At 54.0% G+C, this 13,058-nt stretch overlaps 2 long non-coding RNA genes across 2 annotated transcripts; one reads left to right on the top strand and one right to left on the bottom strand.

Annotated features, from left to right (window-relative positions):
• Positions 1-1,013: 1,013 nt before the first annotated feature.
• On the bottom strand, positions 1,014-4,245 carry LOC115521045. Its single transcript, XR_004344057.1, has 2 exons — positions 3,653-4,245; positions 1,014-3,426 (listed from the first exon to the last, which is right to left on the bottom strand). It is a non-coding gene; the product is annotated as an uncharacterized LOC115521045 (long non-coding RNA).
• Positions 4,246-4,442: 197 nt separating this feature from the next.
• On the top strand, positions 4,443-13,058 carry LOC115521046. The gene is made up of 3 exons (XR_003970939.1): positions 4,443-4,668; positions 10,803-11,098; positions 12,643-13,058. It is a non-coding gene; the product is annotated as an uncharacterized LOC115521046 (long non-coding RNA).

The raw sequence follows: 13,058 nt of genomic DNA on the forward strand, positions 1-13,058 counted from the left end.
GCGCTGGTGAAATGACGCCTCTTCTGGGAAGGACCCATTTCCCTTCCCCTGGGGTTTCTGTCGCTACAGAAACTGCTGGCTGGAAACCGCCAGCAGCGTTAACGGCTTTGTTGACAATCTAACACGCGGGCTCTGTCAGGGTCAAGGGAAGCTGGCGGCTGCTGCTACCCCCTGGATGGTCCCGGCAGGAGGACCGATGTGTTTGGCGGCCCCGCCCTGTGCCAGCAGCCCGGTCCCCGAGCTGCCCTGGCCAGGGGTCCACAGGGAGAGAGAGGAGGTGCTGGGCACCCGACCCCGGTGCCGTGGGCTCCCTGTCCTGCTGCCCAAAACAGCCAAGTCGCCGAGGAAGGCGCATCGTGAGACGGGGCAGGACTTGGGGCTGAGCGTTCCTTCTTGTGGGCTCTGCCCGCTTAGCAAGCCGGGAAGTGGCCCCCGGGCCCCCGTCCTTGCTTCTGGAGAGGAGGGGGTCGGGGACACGGTGAGGGCACCCGCCTGTGGGCTCGTGGGGGCTGCCCAAGACAGACTTCGGGGGCGAAGGGAGACCGAGGTTTTTCTGGGAGGGAGGGCGGTTTTCTCTCCCCTTTCAGGTGATCGAGGAGGGCGATGCAGTGAGGCTCCCGGGGGAGGCTGGAGGAGGCCACCTCACGGTGGGGGCGGGGAAGGCAGAGGACCCCACGGCCGGGAGGACGGGCGACGGCCGAGGAGGGTCAGGAGGATGTAGCTGCCACAGAGCCGGCCTGTCCCGGGCCCAGCCGATGGAGCCCGTCCCGGGGAGGGGCTGGCCTCGGGGTGGGGGCCTCCTCCCTCTGTGCCCTCTCACCTCCACCGACAGACACTGCCTTCTGCACCCCCCACTGTCCTCCTGGGCACCTGAGCGGGCACCAGGGCCACCGCCGCCTCTGGAATTTTGCTGCTGGAACTCGGGGACCCCAGTCCCGGTGGCCTGCTGGCCGCAAAGCCTCTCTCTGAACTTCAGATTGGATTTCTTTTAAAGACACGCGTGGATTTCCGTATTCGTCATGATCTCTTCTGTGTTTTAATGTATTTTTTTAATTCCAATTTTTAAATTCAGTTATTGACCCCCTGCCCTGGGGTGACCAAGCTTCAGGTGTCCTGGCCTTTGTCCCCACCCCCAGGGTCTCTGGTCACCTATATCCACGCAGGCCCTGGCGGCTCGGGAGCACTCGCCTCCCAGCCTCAGTTTCCTCAGCTGTAAAGTGGGGGTGCTGGAGACGGGAATGTGAAGATTCTGTTGAAATTAGGTCCAGAGACCTCGCAAAACGTGTGAGGTGCAGGCCGACGCCCAGTGAGACCCGAATGCTGCCTGTCCCCGCCTCCCCCAGAGCCCAGCCACCTTCCAGACCTCCTCCCCGCCGCCAGAGTTTGCAAAACCCAGAGAATCGTGTTTCCGCCATGGGGCACGTGGAGGCAGGCTCTGAGGGCAGGGACCCTGGGCTCAGTTTCTGGCCTGTCTCCAGACGGCTCCTGAGCCCGTCCGGGCCGGGCTTCGTGTCCCCTCTCGTTCTGCCCCCGCGTCCCAGGGGTCAGCTGGCTCTCTACGCACAGAAGCTGCTCTCTCAAAAGGCAAAGCACTGTCTTCTCCCAGGAACCACCCCGTCTTGGTTCCTCGTTCAGAGAGATTTTCACAACGCCTGGCCCCTGTGTGTTTGGCGGGGGGCTCTGCTGGGACCCCGAGAACAGCCTGTGGGTCAAAGCCCTCTGAGCCCTGCTCTTCCTGCTACAGGAGCAGACGGGCTTCACAGCCGGCCGGTCACAGCGCTTGGAAAGGGTTTGCAGGCTCCATACGGTCCGGGGGCTCTCCGTGGGGGAGGCGGGACGCTGGCCTCGCCCTCGCGGGGTGTTGCTTCACGGGTGCCAGCTTCTACGCGCCCTCGGTTTCTCCATTTGCGCCAAACCTCCGGGACCAGCCGCAGCCGGCAGGATGCCCTCAGATGGACGGGCCAGACACCCCGCCTGGCGGGAGGGCCCCAGACCCTCCCCTGACGTCTCTCTGCTCCTTCTGCCCAGACTCTGTCTCCTGGCTCTCTGTGTCCCTGGGGAGACGCTGGATGTCCCGGGTGTCCTGCCCCGTGCGATGGTGACAATGACACGTATCTCAGGGTCTTTAAAGGTGAAGACGAGAAAATGGATGGGCAGCCCCTGAGGTCGGTGACACCAGCCGGGTACCCCCTGCTCCGGGTACCGAGACTCAGTTGCTTCCCGAAACGCCGTGTTCAGTCCACCTCTGCTTTCCCGTTGCCAGTCACCTTGCACACACGCGCACACACGCGCACACACGCACGCCCTTGAACGGAGCCCAGCACGGTCTGTGGCCAAAGGATGGCCGTCATCTCTTAATGAGGCATTTTTCCCGTCTGGGTGACAGAAGCTATTATGCAGACTCATTCACTCATTCCTTCGTTTATTCACGCTGGAGGATCTGCAGAGCACCTACCATGGCTCCCGGCCCACCCCAGGCCCTGGGATACAACCGCCAACAAGACAGATAAAATTCACACCAGACAGGGGCGCCCGGGTGGCTCAGCCGGCTGAGGGTCCAGCCCTCAATTTCGGCTCACGGTGGTGAGCTCGAGCCCTGAGTCGGGCTGTGTGATCAGCGTGGAGCCTGCTTGAGATTCTCTCTCCCTCTTCCTCTGCCCCCCGCTAAAAGAAAAAAAATGCATTAAAAAAATTTCACACCAGACAGTAAACAAATGGCAGGTGGGTGTAGTTCAGGCCACGAAAAATGTCCCGAAGGGAAGAAAGCAGGATGTGGTTTGGAATATGATGCGCACGGGGTTTCTAGTTCAGACAGCGGCCGCGTGGTGGACCTCGCCAAGAGGGGAAGGTGTGGCCCACACCGGAAAGAATTGTGGACCACCCAGAGGACTGGGGAGATCCTTCGGGGCCTAGGAGACTGCAGGTGCCAAGGCCCTGCGGCAGGGACACTCTGTCTGGCAAGGTCCACAGAACTTACTCAAGAGCGGCCCAGAGGAGGGACAGTGGGGAGAGGAAACAGGCTTGGAGCCAGGGCCGGGCCATGGGACCCAAGAGACCTCAGAGAAGAGTAGGAATATTTCTCCAAGTGGAAGGACGGGCTATGAAGAGAACACAGCTAAATCGCACTCACGTTCCACGGGAACCTTCCGGCCACCGTGCGGAGGACAGACAGCGTGGCCAGGGCCTCTTTCTTTCTTCAGTCTGTGCATTCTTCTCCCAGGAAGGACTTTAAAAATACCAAAGGCATCATGGAAACAAACAAGTTTGTCTGTGCGAATCTGCTCTGTAAAGTATTGGGACCAAGCTGGTTTCTTATCTCTCAGGGCACTAGGTGATCAATCCACACATAAAACACTCCGGATCCAACTTGCCCTTCGGTGCTTAACGGCGCTTGAAGAATCACAGCGGGTGTTTGTAATCCGCCTCCTATGATTACAAAGAGATTACCTTCGAAGTTAGCAGGCTGGCTTTGAGATAACCGCTGTTGTGACAGAGCCACACCGTGCCCAACTGCTATAAAACGCATCGTGTTTACCGTGCCACTAAGCGCTAGCTAGTTCAGATGTTTGGTGTTTTTCTCCAAACGAGGCTTTGCTGATGAAGAAAGCAGGGTGCTGGTTTCCATCCTGGCGAAATCTCCTTCAATACGTACCTGCTCCCTGTGTGTCCACACTGCAATCCTTCCTGGTTTTGCACAGTTTAGAGCTGGTGGTGTTTGTCGGCGACAGAGCTGAACGGATTTCTTCCTTTGTGTCACCTTCGAATCACGTACGTGCTCAAAGCACTGCGCCGCTCACCGTATCTGCGTTTTTGTAAAATTTTAGTGAAAAATACTCTGTTGGCTCAATCTGGGGTAGGGAGCGGTCTTCCGTCTCGCAAGCTGGTTCCCGAATGTAGCTTCGGCGTCACCGGAGAGTGGGACGGGCCACCTTCGTGGCCATGGGTTCCCGCCCAAGCATCCTTGATGTGGTCTCTCCCCACCGCCCCGTGATCTAATCTGGCCCAGCAGCCCTGGAAGTGGCTTTGCAGGACACTCAGAAAGCACTAAGTTCTGCGGAAAATACTGAGCATCCGCTCCTCTTAGCTTTTGAATGTAGTACTTATCCTTTCAAAGACTAAATTTTGGTTCTGAGTTTATGTTTTGCACACAACCCCCATTTAAGCGCTGAGAGTTCTGTTGCTTCTTTAGCTTCTGCTGCATCTCCGCAATCATGTGAGCGGGGTTAGCCCTTCCCCATCAACTACGGCTGCAGAACGGAGCTCGGGGAAAGTGAGCCACACCCTCTCGTGTCCTTCCTGTGGTGACACTTGGGTCACCGTCATCCGGTCCGCCACTCCCGTTGCGTTTCAAGAGTGTATCGTTTTGCAATCACTATAGCGGGGTTAAAAATGATACAAATTTTACTTCCCTAATTTAGCTTGTGAATAAAGTATACATTTTGAAAAAGGCCAAATCAAAGCTTAGAGCAATTATAAAAGCAACAAGTTGTAACTACAATTACATGCTCATATTTTCTCAGATTTTTATACACTTTTCGGGTACCTGTGATGGACTAACCTTGAAATACCACATGTTGGGCTGTGATCATACTGCGTGTGACAGCCACAGAGCACCTTGCAGGGGACCCTGCTGTGCAAGGTCAACAACACTCTGATGGCCTGTACCCGGTCAGTGAGGGGTCTGATGAGCATGGGCTAGGATGTGGTGGAGGGGTTTGGGCAGAACTTGTCTAAGAGTGTGGGGAGGGTGGTCTAGGAATGTGGGGGAGGGGTGTTCTAGGAGTGTGGGGGAGGGGTGTTCTAGGAGTGTGGGGGATGGTGTTCTAGGAGTGTGGGGGAGGGGTGTTCTAGGAGTGTGGGGGAGGGGTGTTCTAGGAGTGTGGGGGATGGTGTTCTAGGAGTGTGGGGGAGGGGTGTTCTAGGAGTATGGGGGAGGGTGTTCTAGGAGTGTGGGGGAGGGTGGTGCAGGGATGTGGGGGAGGGGTGTTCTAGGAGTGTGGGGAGGGGTGGTCTAGGAGTGTGGGGGAGGGGTGTTCTAGGAGTGTGGGGGAGGGTGGTCTAGGAGTGTGGGGGAGGGTGGTTTAGGAGTGTGGGGGAGGGTGGTTTAGGAGTGTGGGGGAGGGGTGTTTTAGGAGTATGGGGGAGGAGTGTTCTAGGAGTGTGGGGGAGGGGTGTTCTAGGAGTGTGGGGGAGGGGTGTTCTAGGAGTGTGGGGGAGGGGTGTTTTAGGAGTATGGGGGAGGGGTGTTCTAGGAGTGGGGGGAGGGTGGTCTAGGAGTAGGGGGGAGGGTGGTCTAGGAGTGTGGGGGAGGGGTGTTTTAGGAGTATGGGGGAGGAGTGTTCTAGGAGTGTGGGGGAGGGGTATTTTAGGAGTATGGGGGAGGGGTGGTCTAGGAGTGTGGGGGAGGGTGGTGCAGGGATGTGGGGGAGGGGTGTTCTAGGAGTGTGGGGGAGGGTGGTCTAGGAGTGTGGGGGAGGGGTGTTCTAGGAGTGTGGGGAGGGGTGGTCTAGGAGTGTGGGGGATGGGTGTTCTAGGAGTGTGGGGGAGGGTGGTCTAGGAGTGTGGGGGAGGGTGGTGCAGGGATGTGGGGGAGGGGTGTTCTAGGAGTGTGGGGGAGGGTGGTGCAGGGATGTGGGGGAGGGGTGTTCTAGGAGTGTGGGGGAGGGTGGTCTAGGAGTGTGGGGGAGGGTGGTCTAGGAGTGTGGGGGAGGGTGGTCTAGGAGTGTGGGGGAGGGTGGTGCAGGGATGTGGGGGAGGGATGTGGCAAGGTGGAACAGTCCCTCTAACAGGGCTGAGGGAGCGAGGGCAAGGTTGGCGAGTGCAGATGTGTGATCGGGACTGGAATAGGGAACCGCGACACGTACTTTGGGAAGAAAGGAAGGAGGAGGGCTGAGGGCAGGGAGAAGGTGGCTGGTTCACTGGGCTCTGGCTCCAGTGAGCCCAGGATGTGCCGTGTCAGCGCACGAGGAGGGGCGAGGGGCATTAGGAGGTGGGCGCGGGAAAATGAGGTGCCGGCCATCAGTTATGGGCACGGCAGATGACGGCAGGGGTGACTTCTGGGGCCACGAGGTGACAGCCCCCCGGTGCCAGGGGAGCGCTACCTCGGTCAAGAGGAAGGATGCCTGGGAAACCACAAAGCTCTGGGGGCTGTGGGTGCCTGTGCGTCTGTGTGTCTGCTCCCGCCCCCCGCTCCCCTCCCCCTCCCCCTCCCTCCTCTTCTCCCCTCCCCCACTCCCTTTGTCTCTCCCCTCTTTGTTTCTTTCCCCAAAGTTCAGCAGATGGTGTTTTCACATCATGGCTCCTGGCAATGAATGAGTCACTATTAATAACGATTCCGCTATTAAATGAAAACAACACAAGCGAATTTATAAATGTTAACAGTGGAGGGTAACAGAGAGATAGCGATTGTTCGTGAAAATATGTGTTTTTGAGAATTCACTTATCTCATCTCTTTGAAACTGACCCTAGAGTTCTGACACATGAGATTCCCGCCCGTCATTTACTCGGAACATGATAACATAAACTGCCCTTTGAGCACAGGTTTCTTCATCTGGATTTCATCAAACGTGTAAAAGTGTTAGGAGTGTAGAGGGTCGTGGCCGCGGCTGAGGGCCCGGAGAGGCCAGGGGAGAAGTACTAACTGTACATCGGGAGGCGTTAGATGGGCCGGGGGACCGGGACGGGGCCCCACCACCCCCTCAGCCAGGAAGGAAAGGAAGTTGAAGGTGGAGAGGCCGAGGAAGCCCCGGGAGCAGATGGCAGAGGTTGGCCGCGGGGCCTCGGCGAGCGGGATGCAGGGCGCAGGGCCTCCCGGTAGACCGCGCCAGCGGCCTCTCGCAGGACTGCGGTCCCCGCGGAGCAGCCGAGGTGAGCGCGTGGCTGAGTGACAGCAGGGCGGGTCGCCGGGCGCCCGCTCACCCCGCCAGGGCACCGTCAGTGCTACTTCTCACACCCGCCGTTGGGCTCCGACCCGCCACTGGTTTATGAAGAACCTCGTGACTTTGCCGTCACACAGAATGCTGAGCTGGTCACTACGGAACGGCGCCGTTGTCCAGCGGTCCGGGCAGACGAGGAGCCGAACGGGGGGCACGGCCGTGGTTCCCAAGGGCTGGGCTGTCCTGGCCGCCTCCCGGGGCCCAGCGCGGAGCCGGCCCACCTTGGAGCGTGGGCAGAAGCCAGGCGAGTGGAGGAAGGCGGGCAGGCCAGTCAAATCATGGGGGTCAAGCCGCGGCGGAGGGAGCTAAGCAAAGGGAGAGCTGCAGAAAGGCCCGAGCGAGAACCGCAGCCCAGCCCGGCTGGTCCCCTCGGATGGGCCTTTGCAGCCGTAGGAGCCGTAGGGCTGATCTGGACACGGAAGGACCGCGCACAGTCTAAATCATCAAACCGAGAACCATCCCTCTGGGCCTCTGCTTAGACGAAAGTACCCTATTTCCCTCGGGCTTGAACCGTGGTTGTGGGCAGTGGTCCTGTTTGTCGGGGCCACAGCAGAGCCACTCATGGGGGCAGGGGCCGGCCCGGGACGGGAGTCTCAGACATCTTGTGTTCAGCGACGCCCTCTTTGCTTGGTGCCCGGGGGGCTCACCGTCAGTGGGGGCTGGGTTCAGATTTCTGCTGAATAATTGTAAGGGTGCAGGTTGGGCTCGGCTGGGGGGATCGGTTGATTTCTCGCCTAGAAAAGCTTCGTGCAGGGGCGCATCCCAAGCCAGCACCCTCTGTGTTTCCAGGGGTGGGGGGATGGGGCCATACAGAACCAGACGCCCTGGCTCAGCCAAGACTTCCCAGCTGGGGTGGGGAGGAGGGCCCAGCATGCGGGGATCCATCGTACCCAGGCCGTGCTGGCCGAACGGGAAACGTACTGGGCCTGTTGTGCATGGGAAAGGATGTCCAAGTGGCACCACGCATAGGAGGCTCTTGCTGAGTGGTCACCTGGTGTGGACACAGGTGACAGGGAGGGGCGAGCTCTGTGTTGACCTCCCACATGGAGGACAGACCACAGGCCGCAGAGGCCTCGGAGGTGAGGCGCCTCCCTGACCTCGCCAGCCCCCCTCCTGTGCGCTGCGGCCCGTCGTGCCACCCGCGGTGTGGTCACCGTACCCACAGGCCACTCCAGGGGATGGGCCATGGCAGGGACACAGGGCAGGCGAGGGGCTCCTCTGGGGGGGCAAACTCCCACTGGCCTGGCTGACCTCTTGAGATGCACCGTGGTCCGACAGGCTCCAACCAGCTGCTCCTCCTTCCCTCTCTGCACCTGGGGTCAAGGTCAGCCCTCGCAGCCTCCGCCTGTGTCCACCCCGTTCCCCCCACAGGCGTGGTCCTACGGTGTCTCTCCTGAGGCTCCTTCCCACCTCGGTGCTGCTTGTCCGAGGCGGTGATCAGATGGAGGTCTGGGCCCGGCTCGCCCGCACCCGGCAGGCGGCGAGGTGCTCGGTGGGACCGGGGCGTCCCCGGCACAGGTGCCGTAGATTCCTCCGGTGCCTGGCAGGTGCGGGGACGTAAGCACCTGAGCAAAGATGGGGCGAACAAAGCCACAGACGGCGAAGCTGACAGGTGTCCCTGAGGGTGTGGGCCCCGCGGAAGGGTAACGAGGGACTGAGGGCCGTTGGCCGGAGTCCGTGAGCCTGCGCTGGCCTCCCAGACAGAGGCAGGCCCTCCTCGCCTGCAGCGGGAGAGCGGACCGGCCATGCAGGGGTGAAAACCCTGATGCACAGGAGGAGCTGGGGATGCCTCACCCCACGGCGGGCAGGGGGGAGGCGAGCAGTGCTCCTCATCATCCCCCAGTGCAGCCGGGCCGGCCTGAGCAGGGTGATGGCCGCTGGACAGATCACAGGTCACAGCACGTCACCTGCTGAGGTGAGCTGCGGAAGAAGGGAGTTCGGGATGGACACTGAGGAAGGAGATGCTGTGGCCCCGCGTCCACCGTAGTGACGACTGCCATCCGTCCCGTGGGCCTCACTCTCCTCCACGACACCCCGCGAGGGAGGCCCGGCGAGCCTGAGAGAAGATCTGTGTGAGGGGGCAGGTGCCTCGGCAGTCAAGGTGCGCCTCAGAACTCCGCCTTGGGGGGAGACCTCCACCCTCCCGCCGCCTCGCTTGAGGCCCCAGGGCCGTCCTTCCCGGCAGGGCGGGGGACGGGGACGGCACTCCTCACGGATGACTGAGCCCAGAGGGTGCAAGGCAGGCCTGTTCTGGGGGTTCGGTTCTCTGATGGGTGACCTGGCCTCAGGGTGTCGGCCCTGTCTTAGAATTTGCTAGCGCCGAGCCCAGGCTGCTTGAGGACAACTTTCCTCATTCCTTCTCCCCTTTGCTGGGATGGGCCGCACATGTGGCCGGGTGGCTTTGCCAGGCTCACGGGACACACTCTGCATGTTCCCTCACGGGTATTGGCCCTCAACGTCCCCTGCTCGCTAATCCCATCCTGGCGTCTGCTTCCCAGAGGGCCAGGCCACAAGCGTCCCTCTGTAGCTACGGCTTGTGAGAAGAGGTCTCATGCTTTTTTTTTATATGAGTTTTATAAGTTTTTCCAATTGAAATATAAGGTGCATATCAACAAGCACATGTCTTTTTTTTCAACTTTTTTTTTTTTTTTTGGGACAGAGAGAGACAGAGCATGAATGGGGGAGGGGCAGAGAGAGAGGGAGACACAGAACTGGAAACAGGCTCCAGGCTCCGAGCCATCAGCCCAGAGCCTGACGTGGGGCTCGAACTCCCAGACCGCGAGATCGTGACCTGGCTGAAGTCGGACGCTCAACCGACTGCGCCACCCAGGCGCCCCAACAAGCACATGTCTTAAACGTACAGCCTGATGTACTTTCATAAAGTAAACACACGCATGTGAAATGTACCCAGTCAAGATATAGAACTTTCCAGAACCATTGAGCCCATTCCCAGTCATTACCCCCTCAAAAGGCAACCACTGTTGTGACTTCTTTCACCATACATTAATTTGGCCATTTTTGAATTTTATTTAAAAAATACAGGAATACAATATGCATGCCTTATGTCTCGATGGTTTTGCTCGACATTATCTGTGTCTCCGATATTTGTGCATTTGCTGCATTTGGCAGTGGCTCATTCTTTCAGTCATGATGTATTCCATGGTATAAATTTACTATAATTTGTTCATTCAATCTATTATCGAAGGACATTTGGATAGTTTCCAGGGTTTGCCTGTTATAATAATGTTGCTATGAATATTGTGGTTCACACATGTATGTCTGTCATCCAGATATACACTTAGGAAGGAATCATTGCGTTATGGAGTGTGTGTGTGCTGAGTTTTTAGAAATACGGCCAAAAGGTTTCCCAACGTGCTTGTGCCAATTTACACACATATAGCAGAGTATCCCACATTCTCTCCAATACTTATCACACACACACACACACACACACACACACACATATATATATATATATATATATATATATATATAAAATCTTTAAAGTTTTAGACATCTTGGTGAATGTGTAGTGGAACTTCACTGTGGTTTTAATTTTGTGTATGGTGTGAGGTAGGAATCAAAGTTTATTTTTATTAGATTGAATATCCGTCCGGAACACCACCTTCTGCATAAATGGCCATTTTTCTCACTGTGCTGTGGTGATCTTTGTCATAAAGCATGTGATCATATGGGTGGGGATCTGTTTCTGGGCTTTCTGTTCTGTTATTCTGGTTATCTATCCGTGCTTCTATTTTTATGTTTATTTAGACTTAAAAATATTTTTTTTTTTTAAATCAGATAGTATGTGTCCATCAGTGTGGCAGGTTAGTGATGCCGTGGAAACTTTGACATTTCTCTCATCAGCCCTGGCAGGTTCGGTGCCTTTTGGACCAAAGAAAGTGGCTGCAGTGACGCTGGGCTGGGTTCTGAGCCGAGCTTAGGCTTTCGAAACTGTTATCTTCAACTTTTTGTCCTTGTCTCTTGCTTTTGGAACTCTGAGCATCCGTATGGGAAGTCCGACTGCTATAAAGCCACAGTGCCCATGGGACCATATGAGGGGACACATTCAGAGGTCCTGAGACTCCCTGCAGAGTCCCCATCCACCCTATCCTTCGGACGTTCAAGTCATTCCATATAGGTTCCAGACACTGGGAGCAAAGGTAAGTGATTCCCATCAGGCCTTGCCCCCAAATAAGTAATTGTTGTTCTAAGCCCCTGAGTTTTGGAGCAGTTTGTTGAACTACAGTATAGAACTGGGCCACCCAGTTCTAATCTTCTTCAGGATCATCTTGCCTGTTCTTGACATTTCACATTTTGTTATACATTTTAGAACTGGCTTGTCAGTTTTTACCTAAACGGTTACTGGGGTTTTGTTTACAATTGCCTGGACTCTGTAAATTCTTTGGAAAGAAGTGACATCTTCAGGCTCTGAACTACAGAGAACACGCTGCTGGGCACCAGAGGGGAGAGGAGGGGTGGAGGGGGGACAGATGATGGGGATTAAGGAAGGCACCTGTTGTGATGAGCACCAGGTGTTGTATGAAGTGTTGGATCATTATATTGTACTCCTGAAACTAGTATTACACTGTAGGTCAACTCACTGGAATTTAAATAAAAACTTAAAAAAGAAAAAGAGTTGACATCTTAACAATATTGAGGCTTTCAGTCAATCAACACAATCTGTCATTACATTTAGTTAAAGTGTCTTTGATTTCTCCCCGTAATGTTTGTAGTTTTCTGTATACAGGAATCCATAATAATATAATACATGAATAATGTAATACACGATATACTATCATTATGCCCAGATACATAATGTTGATTGGTGCTATTGCTATGTGTATAGAATACTTTTGAATTTTCATTTCCTAATTCTTGATGGGTGGGATATAGTGTATAGTCTGTATTCAGAAACATGCTCTGTATGATTTCAATCGGTTGACACTTAGTAAGAATTATTCGATGGCCCAGCATATGGTCTAGGTTGAAAATGTCCCAGCTGCACTTGAAAGAAGCCATATTCTACTGTGGTTGGTGTAATGTCTTATGTGTCAACGAGGTAAATTTAATTAATTTTGTGCCAATAATCTATGTCATTACTGATTTTTTTTATCTGCTTGGTTGGTCAGCAGAGAGAAGTAAGAGAAAAACTTCAAGTGTGATTGTACATTAGTCATTTTCTCCAGTGTTTTCTGTTACTTTTTGCCTTTATATTTTGAGGCTATTTTTTAGTTATATGCAAATTTAGGGTTTGATCTCTTAGATTGACCAATTTTTCATTGTGGAATATTCTCCTTTATCTCTAGTAATGCTACCTACCCTAAAGTCTACTTTGCCTGATATTAGTATAACTTCTCTGGTTTTATTTTATTTACTTTTTACAGCTTTCTTTTGATTAGTCGTTTATTTTGTTAGTCTATGTTGTTAGAGTTAAGGTGTCTCTCTTGTATTCAACTTATAATTATTTTTTAAAACTCAATCTTGTAGTCTGCATTTTAAGTAGAGAATATAGTCCATTTACATTTAATGCTATTGCTGCTATTTTAGGTTTAAATGTATCATCTAGCTATTGGATTTTTACTTATGCAATTTGTTCTTTATTATTTTTTTTATTACTTTCTTTTGAATTGATACATCATTCTTGTTGTTCTACTTTTTGGCTCACTTAGCTTTTTAGTAATTTATACTTTTTATTTTCCTTCAGTGGTTTCCCTAGAGATTACAGCATGCACCCTTGACATATCATTATTCTACCTTAAATTAGAAGATTTTTCATTTCGTGGACAATGTGAGTACTTTGCAACACTTTAGTCCTACTTACTCCTCTCAACTTTGGTACTATTGTTATAATAAACTTGAATTCAACATATATTTTTAAAACCCAAAAGCCATTTCTATAATTGTTTTTAACACCCAATGTTCCTTTAGGTTTAATCTAAATGTTAGCACTTTCCAGTTTCTTCTGGCATTGCCATATTTCCACCAGGAGTTATTCTCCTTCTACCTGAACATCTCCCTATAGTGTTTACTCGAGGATCTGCTGGTAATCAATTCTCTGTTTTTGTTTGTCTAAAAACTTTTTAATACACTTTTTAAAATGTTTATTTATTTTTGAGAGGG

The sequence above is a fragment of the Lynx canadensis genome, chromosome C1 (assembly GCF_007474595.2).
Source record: "Lynx canadensis isolate LIC74 chromosome C1, mLynCan4.pri.v2, whole genome shotgun sequence".
NCBI lineage: Eukaryota > Metazoa > Chordata > Mammalia > Carnivora > Felidae > Lynx > Lynx canadensis.